Below are 10,785 nucleotides of genomic sequence, written 5' to 3' on the forward strand. Positions count from 1 at the left end.
CTTCCAAGAGAAGTGGTGCAGGCTCCTACCCTGGGGGTGTTTAAGAGGAGGTTAGATGAACATCTTGCTGGGGTCATATTCTTTCCTGCCACGGCAGGGGGTCGGACTAGATGATCTGCTCAGGTCCCTTCCGACCCTACAAACTATGAAACTATGAAAATAATGGGTTTACGTGTCAGATGCTCCTAGTAGCCTGCTGAGTGTGAATATTTAGAACATGTTGGTGAGGTATCTTTTTGCTTTGCTGGTCATCTTTAATGTTATCTAGGACCAGAGTAAAGTGATTGTGTTTGTAATATGCCTGTTTATTACATAATGTGTTATTAACTTGGGGTTGATAAATTACTGAAACAAGTGAATCTGCATTATTGTTAGTGCAAGGGAGTAACTGATATAGTTCCTCATGCTATAGGCTAATTGTTAATGTCAGGCTAATGACACAGAAACACACTTTCAATCAAAGATGCTTTTTATGGATTTGATGTACTGGAAACTGATGTTATAGATCTCACTTTCATAATAACAGCCAAGTGAGTATTGAAGTGAATAGGGCCTCATGAGGGTACAATTCTATACGCATGCATGCTGTTGCAGAATTAGTGCTGTGGGTATTGAAGAAAACACCTGAAGGGAAGTATAGGGGTGTGTGAATCTTCAGGTGCTGACTTGATTCAGAGGAGATTTGGCTCAACTTGGTAGCCAAATCTCCAAATCCAAATCAAATCAGGAAACCAATAAAAAAGTCTGAATCATCAATTTGGAGAGATTTGGGCAGTCCCTACTCGCTGCTGCAGAAAGCTGAACGTGGACTCTGTGCTGGTAAGTAGGGGGCAGGGGAGGGGACCATGGGGGCACTCCTGCCAGGCCCCATCCCCTGCCTGCTCCCCCAGTTCCCCTGAGCCCCGCCACTCATGGCTGCCCTGTCTGGCCCCACCTCCTGGATCTTTAAAAAAACAAAACAAAACAAAAAAAAGCCCCCTTCACCAACTGCTGCTAGGTAGGGGTGCAATCCCTGACTGCCCTGCACTGTGTGGGGGGGCTCTGCCATAAGCCCCCCAATACCCACCCACCTGGTCCAAGCTCCTGGCTCTTTTTTTAAGAGCCCCAACCTCACCAGCTGCTGCAGCGGCCATTGGGGCTTCTGGAGACTTGTGGCAGAGTCCCCCATGTAGTGTGGCGCAGTGGGAGCAGCAGACATTGCCTGCTTGCCTGGCAGGAGCCGGTGAGTGGGGACTTTTTTTTTTTTTTTTTTTTAAGAGTTGGGGCTAGGAGAGTGGGCAGGGCATGGGGGCTTGTCACAGAGTCCCCCATGCAGCGTGATGTAGCAGTGAAGTAGATCCTGTGGAACATTATAAGTAGGTGTGTGCACATTTGTACACATGCATGTGCACACATGAATGGATGGGCAGATAAAATCTACTCCTGATGCTTAGGCTCCAGTTCTACAATTACATACGCATGGACATATATGTGCAGTTATGTGAACATCCATTGCATTTTTATCTGTCTGCCTATAGGCATAACAGAGCAGATTTGCACTTTTAAGTCGGTGTCTCAGTCTTTTGCAGCAGGACCGTTCCTTACACTGGTTGTGTTATAAAGAACACCTTGGATCAGAGAGAAATACACACAGTGGTGCAAGTTGAAACTTACATTTTAAAGGTATGCTTCCAGGTTATGCAAGCCCTTCTTAAATGTAAATTTTTTTGTAGTTCTGATGGAGGGCTTCTGCTATGAATTGTATAAAGTAAAAACCCTGTATAAGTGAAACATGCCAGTAGTCTAGATTTCCATGGAATCTTTCAAGTTTGGAACAATTACCAGTATATTTTAAACTTGTTTTTAGATGTACTATATAGCTATAATTTTCCCAACCCTCTAAGCGCTGTTCTGTGAAACCCAAGGAACTAATGGCATGTCTACACAGGGCACTTACCAGGCCCAGCATGACTATACTTAAGCACAGAGTGCCACTCTGCATGGCTGTGTCTTGAATTGGAAACAGTTTATGCAGTGGTTCTCAACCTTTTTAGACTCAAGGCACCATTGGAAAATGTCAGCTTGGCTTTCACTTGGTTTTTAACTATGGAAAAATAATAGAGCAATTCTTCGGTTACAAAGAACTCGGAGTACAACAGGTCAGAATGTTTTTTGGCACTGTGGTTTCTTGTTTGAAATCTCTTGGTTTATCTTGTGAATCATGTGTAGGTGTTTGCACACTTGGTGCTAATATTTACTGGCAAATGTGGTGTATTAAAAAGGATCTTGTGTCACCCCAGGCTGTCATGGCACCCTGGTTGAGAATCACTGATTTAGCTGCATAAGTACACTGCTAGAGCAGGCTAATTAGTACTGCTTGATGACATGACCAATTTGCCTGCTGCTATGCCAGTTAGCCTGCCTTTGGTACCATATAAACCTGGCTATGCTGCTTCTAATTTAGGATGCAGTCCATGGAGAACAGCGTAGCATGCATAATGGCTCCCCAGTCTGGTGGGTTAAGTTTACTGCTTAGATATAGTTTAATGGACCTGGCTATATAACCAGATTGTGTGTGTGTGTGAGAGAGAGAGTATTCATAGATAGTATAAAAAAACAACTAAACTCTTCCTATTTTTTCCATATTGACTTAAGTGATAGGACCGTATGATATAAATATTTACTGGCATTCATTTCCTGTGGTATCCACAGCTATGACACTGGTAAAAGAGCATCATTTCTTTCTGTTACTCTATAAATAATAGAGGTAAGTGTTTCATTTATAATGAGTGACACATTTGATGCCACCTATTTTTCTATTAATAAATTGTCTGGGAGTAGCTCTTGGTTTTACCAGATTAATTCAGCCTGATTTACAGAATCAGCTTGAATGATTTCTACAGATCTTGTCTGCAGATTGTTTGTGAACAGGTTGTTACAAAAGTCAGATGGTGTTGGTTAATTTAGCTTGGATGTAAATCACACGATTCATTTCTTTTCCATGATTGGATGAGCATAAGTTTTAGACCCAAGTTTTCACTTACAAATACCTGGAATTATGAGGGCAAATGTTCTTTTTATATGAGTGTTCCCCAATGGTTGCTTAAAACTTACTGTTTCTGCAAACCTTCCTGCAAAAATAATTTGTTTGAACATTTGTGGGAAGCAAGCACAAAACAGGTTGCCAGCATGAGTAGAATAAATTGTATTAAATCCAGACATGTTCACATACAACTTTTTATAGTGTTTATTCTCCCCAGTAAAGGATGTCAGCTAGGCCCAATGAGAAACCTAAAGTATCTATTCAACTCCTACTTGCTTCAGTATCTTCCAGAATTGGGCCTTAACTATACTTCAATGACTGTGAACATTCAATAAAATATTAACTGTCTGTAATCTGAAGCGTCTTGCCAAAAAGTTGGGTTAATGTTCTGTAATACTCCGTTGTGAAACTTTAGTGGTGTTTACTCCAAGGAGCAGGAAAAGTATTTAAAAAAAACAAAAAAACCCCCCAAAAAACAAAAAAACCAAAAAAACCTCCATTAAAATGTTATTTTGTGGTGCTGTCATTTAGCTAAAATATGATGCATCTGATTTCAATTAGATATTTTCTACCAGTTGAAATCAGGTATAATTAACTTTTGTCTTTTGACAAGTCCTTCTGAGGCATACATTAATTAAATATGGATAATGCATAGAGACAACTAGATCACCAGGGTAGAAATCAATTGAGGAGTTCTGATGATACCATAAACCACAAGAACAGAGTGCGTGCAGTTAGTAATCACATCAAAAGACTGTGATTGCTTTGGAACTTAGTGATCCTTCAACAGTCATTATTATTTAATATGAAGCACAGAAGAAAAGGGTGGCATTTCATACAAAGGCAAGACCATTTTTTCCTCTGGATCCTTTGATATTGGAAATTTTTTCACTGTGCACTGCAAGAAAATGCCATACTGATAGTAGGGGTAGGGATTCAGTAAGCATATTCTGGGGTCGTACAGGATTAATGAAGACTTTATTGTAATTATTTGTATCTTTTAGAAAAGAATTTGGGCTGGATCCTTCATAGCTATCTATAGAGCTATGCTGATTTACCATTATTTTGTGACTCAGCCCTGGATATTCTCTTTGCTAGGTTTAAACAAATCCCTAAAAAAATTTAGCATTTTTCAATAACACTGTAAATATATTGAAATAAAGTATATGAATAGTAATAGCTTGTATTTAGCCTAGCAGCCTTTAGTCAGAAACTAGCTGATTTCCTTATGTACACATACAACCTCCACATCTGATCCCAAACATGCTGTTGTCCCATTAAAAAGGTGATTTTGGAAAAATGTATCATATGGATATATCTGCTTTCTAAAATATCCATTTTATAAGCACAGTAACTCTGTGGGTTACATGATGCACATTCTTCTATGTTGCTCTTGAGTATTTATTTTCATCTTAGAGTTATTGGGAATTGGGAAGATGAGGAGAGAGTAACAAGGAATGTTTTAATTCTTAATTTACAATGTTCAGCCTGAGAGGTTCCATGCTGAAAGATCAATTTATGTTCCTTTTAGTCATGCTGTGATGCTATTAAAAATATCAGACCTGAAGTGTTTTCTGCAGGCAAAGAGGGTATTGCTCAAATTCTCTTTACCATTGCTTAAAAGACCTTTCAAAAGTGTGAGAAGTCTCCAAGTCATTATGTTTGTAGGTTTTACAAGGGATAATAGAACATCACTTTGCACCTATCTACAGTCAACTGTATTTATTTGACTTGTGCAATACTGGAATCTTGCTTTGATCTTTTTAGATCCGATAGTGGCATAGTCTGATACTAAGAAATGAGCAACAGCACTGAGCAACTGTGGCCATATTTAGAATGCTAGTTACCCCAGAAATCAATACTGATGCTTAAGATAAATGTCTTGACTCAAATTCCTCTCTCCCTACTTTCCAGCTCCCACCATCCATACTTTTCTACAGAGCTTTCCATCAATGCTAGCATCCGTCCTATATAACACACGACTTCTTGAAAGAACACATTGGAGAGAAAGGAACCTCTGACCCAAAAGGGGGGAAAAAAAAAAAAAGAACCTTTGTGTGCTGCCGTCTTGGGACGTGATACTGTCTACAAGTTACCCCTTTGAAATGTTTTGTTTGAAACGAGTGTTGATATCTGCAAAAATCTCTTATTTTGCCAGCTATAAAAGACGGTGTGTCTGATGGCTGGGATGTGTGTAAGGAGGTCTTGGCTGGAGAGTCTTTGGGGAGTTCAAGGAGAGCTGGGAGGCCTCGGGCACCTCTCCAGTATGCACTGAGGAAGGAGTCTCCAGAATCAGTGGTGTACAGTAAGCATAGGAAGACTCGCATGCACACAGCCCTGCTTTGTCTAACAGAATCAAGGGGAGGTCAAAGCGTGTTTGTCTCAAACACTTTCAGATAAATTTGCCTTTATGTTTAATGCTATATGTAAATACATATTCAAAAAAAGCACAAGTTATTTTGAGAGCCTCAGTTCTTGGTGTCTAACTAGAAATGCATTACTAGCATCTGATTTTCAGAGGGAAGCTGCTCAATGCTTTTTCAGAACCATGTTACTTTAAAGTGGGGGTAGCTAACCTATAGCATATGTGCCACGTGGGCAGCCTTTTGTATGTGGCATGTGGCAAATCAGTGAGGAAACAGGCAGCACAGTAGTGTACAGGACAAATAGCAGATTGGGTAGGGAACACGAAACAAAGCAGATCAGCAAATTGGCCAGAGGAAGGAAACTGGAGTGATACTAGGGGAGGGTGCAGGATTAAGTTGTGGCACACCTGTCAAGAACACCCAAAATTGTTGGTTACTATTGAAATTATCCATCCATCCATCTGTCTAAAATTTAAACCAGTTGCCCACAGCAGTGTCTATCTGTAAATCGCATTTTAAATATCAATTTTTTTTATTTGCCAAAGCTTTGGCCTCCATTTTAATATGGCAATGCTAGCATTTAAGTGTATTTTTGTGAGGTGTCTGGAGTGTTGTGGTGGATAGGCACCATATAAATAACATTTATTGTTATTATCATTATATGCTGCATTCACTCTGTTTTGCTACCATTAATAAACCATTCAAGCAATGTTGTTGCAATGTATAATATTAGCAGTATGCTCCTTAGGGGAACATATAACTGGGTATTTAATATTCTATGCATTTCCCAGCCCATCTCTACACTGGCACAGATGTTACATAGTGTTCAAAGTTCAATGTAAAAAAATGGCATGGGTATGCAAAGATAAAAAAAAATCCTACAACACACACTGCTGTAACTCACAAAATGTACATTGCTGTCAAAATTATGCTAGATTTAGGTAATATTCAATTAATGGAAGTGCCTGTAGCTTTAGGGATTTAGCTTTAGGTAATTTCATGCCCTTCCTCCAATACTGTGTATAATGGATGGGTTGTTTTAAAAGCTGGCCTCCTTTTTTTGCACTTGCAGTTAGAACTGTACCAATCAGTAATATTTTGGTGTGGTGACAAAACCAAAACAATTGGAAAAACAAATTGCATAAGGATGACTAGTAATGAACATGTCATGGTTTTCTCGCTGAATAAAAACCCAAAGAATGTTGCATCAGAGTGGATGAATCATTTTAACTCGACCTGAAATGGAATATTTGGTTTTCAGTATTTTTTTTTTAAATTTGTTATACATTAATGCTTTCAGTCACCCTCAAAATTTGATTTTTTTTTTTTTGGGGGGTGGGGAATAAGCAGTTTGTCTGAACACTTCCACTCAACACAACATGCAGATGATAAAGCTTTTGGGATGTCTAAGTATTATTAGCAGGTGGGGTCAGGTATTCAAGTGTCATTAATTCCACCCATAAATAACAACATGTCCTGGTTAAGACTGGGTGGAAGACCAGGGCCTAATGCCTAGGTTTTCAGACTAACACCCCTTAGCTCCCATTGCTTTTAGGGAAGCAGGTGAGTGCTGGGCTCTTTGGAGAACGAGGCCTCCTCTAAGTAGAACAGTGTGATTTCCTTTGGGCAGAACTTTAGTTTCACTAGGAATACTGGCTTTGAAGTTTGGCTCTTCATCTTTAGAGCTGTCAGTAGTCTTGACCAAAGAGCATACTCTGCTCCCTGAATGCCAAAACCTGCAGTGCTGATGAGGCTTCTTGGAAAAACTGGAACAACCTATGACAAGAGTAAGAATAGTGGTAACAGGAGACCTTAGCCTCTTGGCAGATGGCCTATGACTGTGGAACTCTACTTGCCCCTAACCTCACAGGTGAGCTAAGGATGACCTGGAGTATGGAACATATTTGCTTTAGCCCCTGCTTGGCCCAATAACAGCTGATCCAGTGCATGGCAGCTGCAGCTGGACCCTGGAGCTGTTTTGGCAGAGCTGATTCCAGTGCCACTGTTATTACGGGGCCAGGCTGGAACCAGAGAAAAGATGAAAGGGGAAGTGAGGTGGGGGAGGACAAGCAGAGGGAGGGCGGGCAGGCAGGGTTGGAGCCACCAGGGAGAGTGCAGGTACCAAAAGGTGCAGATATTGGGGGGGTACAAGTATCAGGGAGGTGGGGAGTACATGCTGGGGGGGCAGGCAACAGGGGTGAAGTGATATGGGGGGGTAGGGGGCAGGGTTCAAGTTTCTTGATATATATATATTTTTTTCCCCCCCGCGCTGTCTGACCCCTGCCACTGCTTTCCCCACTGCAGCACTGGGAGGGAATGAATTTATGATAACACTCCAATAATTAGATTACAAACATTGAAAATTATAACAGACTTGTAAATTGTCTGCATATAGAATCTAATTATTGGAGGGGCTCATCTTAATTTCAGATTTGTCTTGGATTCGGGTAAATACTGGAATAGTTGTGAAGATGCAATGACACGAGCTTTGGCATAGGCTGCATTATCCTGAATGGTAGCTTGGATGCTATTCAGATTGTTAGTCCATGCTGAATAGTGTGAAATGGGCTGTATTCAATTTGGATTCAGCCTGAATCGAGGACAGTGATTCAATTTGTTGATTCCGATCACTGTCCCTAATTTGATTTGGCCAAATCTGAATCTGAAGATTCAATGCTGATTCAGAGAATCAGTGATTCAGACAGACCCATCTTTAAATGTTTTTTCTACATACCTTAAGGTACCAGGCACGGCTTGTGAATACTGTGATGGTGGGGCAGATTGTGGGGCAGGAGGACAGGACAGCCCTCCACATGTTTGGCGGTGAACCTGTAAGTGGACTGGAAGTGTTTTTGGTCCGCTTCTGAGTCTGCTGCCAAGCGTGCTGGGACCCACCCCTGCCCCTCTGGGATGCGCCATCCTCCCTAGCATCACAGCATTCACGAGCCACCTGCAACCTAGAGGTATATAGAAAAAACGTTTAAAGCTGTGTCTGTTTGAATTGCTGAATCTCTCCGAATCGATTTGGAGGGCTCTGATTCAATTTGGAAAGATTAAAGGGTCCTCTGATTCGATTTGGATTCGGAGGTTCAGCTACAGAATCGGGCTGAATGTCCACCTAACTGAATCAGGGACCAAAGCTTTGCACAGCCCTAATGCTGAAGTCTTTGCAGCTGTATCATATGTGCCATAAGTGGTCAAGCAGGTTAGATTGTCTAAATATACTATAACTTTATCTCCAATTTCCTAAAATGCTATGTCTCATGGGGATGCATTTAGACAGGCATATAAATAAGTGTTCTCCTGGTTATTTTGCAATATCAGGTACTTTGTGCCAGTTTTTAAATAACTAAAACCCAACATATCTTAAATTTGGTGACCAAAAATGATAAATCAGTAGCAATGGGTTAAATTATGTTAATGTTGTAGCACTAAGTCCCAAACTGGGGGGGCAAGGGTCAAAGCCAATCTGCCATTCTCATAGTCTAAACACAATCTCAGATGGATCCCACTTAAATGGGTAAGGGGTCCTAGAAGAGGGATGGTTGAGAACCTTGGGCCTAGATCATGCCTCCTGAATGATCCTTGTGTTGGGGCAGAATGGAACTGTCCCAAGAGAATCATCAGAGGCTTTCAGTGGGTATAGGAAGTACAGAAACAGCTGCACCCATCTAAAATTCACAGCATGAACTTTTCCCAAACTCAGGCCACCACTTCGGGATTTCGGTGGATCCCTCAGTGGACAGGATGACTAGGTAACAATCCCAGCACCTCGCAGCTCATTGAGACTCTAATTTTACCCAGCCTATTTGCTGTTGCCCAAACAGTTGCATTTAAAGCATGGTCAGGGTTGAGATGTATGGTCATAGGAGAGTAGGGTTGGAAGGTAACATGTGAGGTCACCTAGTCCTGTCCACTTCTCAAGGAATAATTGCCCATGACTTAAACCATCCCAAGCAAGTATTTGTCTAATCTGCTCTTGAAAACTTCCAAGGATGGAGATTTCACAACTTCTCGAGGTAGATTGTTCCAATACTTGACCATCCTCATAGTCAAAGTTATTTGTAATCTCCAACCTAAATTTTCTGTGGGCATGTGTCTGCTGTGCTTGCTATCTCCCCTCAGGGTCTCACCTGTCACGACTTTGAAGATGGGGAAAAATGGTTAGATGTTAATCCCTGAGGGGCTAAAGCACCACAGACCACCCAGCAGTTGGTTAACAAAGTGTGAAGCTTTATTGTGCTTGGGTACAGTTGCTAATCACTGCTCCTAATTGCCTCATGTACTAGGAAGTGGTGATACCACTGCCCTGCTTAGTGGTGTCTTCCCTGCTTTCCTCCCCAATAACCATCTCTTCACCATCATCTCCCCTCTGCGAAGCCCTAGAGCCAGGTAACCTCCTGGGAGCAATCCCCTGACCACCGTGAATCCTGACAGTCCCCTGCCATCCACTCCCCATCAAGTAAGTCTCCCCTAGCTCACCCCATCTCCTCAGATTCGGCGCTCGTTCACTAGGGGTTTCGCTTACTGCTCCCTGCAGCTTCTTCCTCTTCTCCGGTCCCCCAAGAGCAGAGTCCAGGTTCTCCTGTCCTGCCTTCTGAGCATGGCAGCATTCTAATTACCCTAATTTTTCCCTGGTGAACTAAACCCTCCACTGCTGTGGTCCCAGTTCCTCTGGTTGTCCAGGGCCCAGGTCTGCTTAGTAACGGGACTTTGGTTTGAGCCTGTTACATTCTCCTACTGAAACTTGAGGCCATTGCTTCTAATCCTGTCCTCTATGGTAGTAGTCCTTGATGAATTTCATTTGATTGGTTGCAGACCCTTTCTCCAGTCTACCCAGGACATTCTGGATCTTATTCCTGCCCTCTAGAGTGTCAACAACTCTACTCGGCTTGGTGTAATTTTCAAATTTGCTAAGTGTGCACTAAATCCCATCATATAAGTCATTCATAAAAATGTTGAACAGTACTGGACCCCAGACAGACCTTGGGGGACCCCACTTGATACCACTTTCCATTGGGAGGATCTCAATATCTACAAGGTTAGTGTGCCAGACACTCCCATCTTTGACAGTGATAAAAACTATTGGGTGCAATCTTTAATGGGTCCTATTGGGGGCCACTTCTGCAGTCCCAGTACCTCTACAGTAGCCAACTGAACTGGGGTGAACTGGGCCAGGGGTGGATTCAGGAGGGGGTGCACAGGTGCAGTTGCACTCCCTTTTCCCCCTCCCCCATCCCATTTTGATTCCTGTTCCACTCAAAGTTTAAACCCAACTGCCTGGCAGTAGCAGCAGCATTTCTGTTCAGGCAGCAGTGAGAATGTCAACTGAATTCTTGGCTCATTAAAATCTACCTGATTCTTTCTAAACTCTTCTTTTTACAGGTGTTAATTAAC

At 41.9% G+C, this 10,785-nt stretch overlaps 1 long non-coding RNA gene across 2 annotated transcripts in view; it reads left to right on the forward strand.

Moving 5' to 3' along the window:
* LOC109321898 overlaps positions 1–5,461 on the forward strand; it is a 22,273-nt gene extending 16,812 nt beyond the window's left edge. Inside the window, exons 3-4 of one of the 2 annotated variants that reach the window (XR_002104202.1) lie at positions 1,603–1,662; positions 4,937–5,461. This is a non-coding gene — a long non-coding RNA (uncharacterized LOC109321898). Of the gene's footprint in view, positions 1–1,573; positions 1,663–4,936 lie in introns of those variants that run through there. The other variant, XR_002104201.1, reaches the window with a different exon arrangement.
* The last annotated feature ends 5,324 nt before the right edge of the window (positions 5,462–10,785 follow it).

The sequence above is a fragment of the Crocodylus porosus genome, unplaced genomic scaffold (assembly GCF_001723895.1).
Source record: "Crocodylus porosus isolate Cpor-Errol unplaced genomic scaffold, CroPor_comp1, whole genome shotgun sequence".
NCBI lineage: Eukaryota > Metazoa > Chordata > Crocodylia > Crocodylidae > Crocodylus > Crocodylus porosus.